Below are 1,335 nucleotides of genomic sequence, written 5' to 3'. Positions count from 1 at the left end.
CACCTCTCAATATTTACTCCCAGCCTGGCCTCTCTCTGATCTCCTCATTCTCTTGACAAGCACTCAGCACCTGCGTGTGCCCGGCCCCAGCCAGAGCACCAGGCTCAGGTGCTAGGGTGATGGGCACAGGGGATTTCTTTCTTTCTTTCTTTCTCTCTTTCTTTCTTTCTTTCTTTCTTTCTTTCTTTCTTTCTTTCTTTCTTTCTTTCTTTCTCTCTCTCTCTCTCTCTCTCTCTCCTCTCTCTCTCTTTTTAAGATTTTATTTATTCATGAGAGACACAGAGAGAGAGAGAGAGAGATGGAGACACAGGCAGAGAGAGAAGCAGGCTCCATGCAAGGAGCCCACAGCGGGACTCAATCCCAGGACTCTAGGATCATGCCCTGGGCCGAAGGCAGGTGCCAAGCCGCTGAGCTACCCAGGGATCTCTCTCTCTCTTTCTTTTTGTAAAGTATGGAATGCTTCATGAATTTACAGGTCATCCTTGCATGGGGGCCATGTTCATCTTCTCTCATCACTCCAATTTTAGTACATGTGCTGCTGAAGCGAGCACTACAGGACAGTTCTTAACCTCAAGGCAATCATTACCTGGCGGGTCTACAGACAATAAAATAATTTTTAATCAAAGTGACAGGTGCAAATTATGTACAAGACCCAGTGCGAGTGGAAGGGAAGTGGCTGATTCTGCAGAGCTTTCAGGTGACATTTCAGACTGGTCTTTGTGCCAGAAGTCATTCTAATTATTGTTGACCATTTAATTATCCTCCTGGGCACCCAGAGGATGACATTTACCATCGCTTTGTACCTGAGTGGGGCCATAAAACTGATTCTGACCGACAGAATTCAGGCAGATGTGATGTATGACACATCTAGGCTGGCCCGTGAAATATCTGACCCTTTCCTCTCTTCTCCTGTGGCAAAGTTGGGGCCCCATATCGGAAACAGCAGCATCCCAAGGTGAAAGGCACCTGGATCACTGAGTCTTTGTCTGCAGGAGGAGACCCTAACTGGAAAATCCTTAGTGGACACAGGAAGGGTGGGAAATAAACTTATTTTGAGGAACTACTGGAATTGGGGATTGTTTGCAACAGCGAGCCTGAATATTATTGAATACCGCAGAAAGTGGTATCTTGCAGGGGCCTGCTGCTGTACCAGAAATATGTGGCCATTTTCTTAGCAGTTGGGCAAGAGGAGAGGAAGACACATGGCTGACTGGGTTGCTGAACATCTATGTTATGTGTGGACAGAACACGGCAGGATGGCTGCCCCTGGGGACTTGGAAGGCAGATCCCATCACCGTAGGCTCTAGGAGGAGTTGTTGGAAAATGGAATATTTG

The 1,335-nt window shown here is 47.3% G+C and overlaps 1 non-coding gene across 1 annotated transcript; it reads right to left on the bottom strand.

Moving 5' to 3' along the window:
• Nucleotides 1-445: 445 nt before the first annotated feature.
• LOC140622500 (U6 spliceosomal RNA) lies at nt 446-551 on the bottom strand. Its single transcript, XR_012022258.1, has one exon. It is a non-coding gene; the product is annotated as a U6 spliceosomal RNA (small nuclear RNA).
• Nucleotides 552-1,335: the final 784 nt, after the last annotated feature.

The sequence above is a fragment of the Canis lupus genome, chromosome 31, assembly GCF_048164855.1.
Source record: "Canis lupus baileyi chromosome 31, mCanLup2.hap1, whole genome shotgun sequence".
Taxonomy (NCBI): domain Eukaryota; kingdom Metazoa; phylum Chordata; class Mammalia; order Carnivora; family Canidae; genus Canis; species Canis lupus.
Note: the sequence above shows the minus strand (reverse complement) of the source record. Positions and strands in the feature narration are given on the sequence as shown.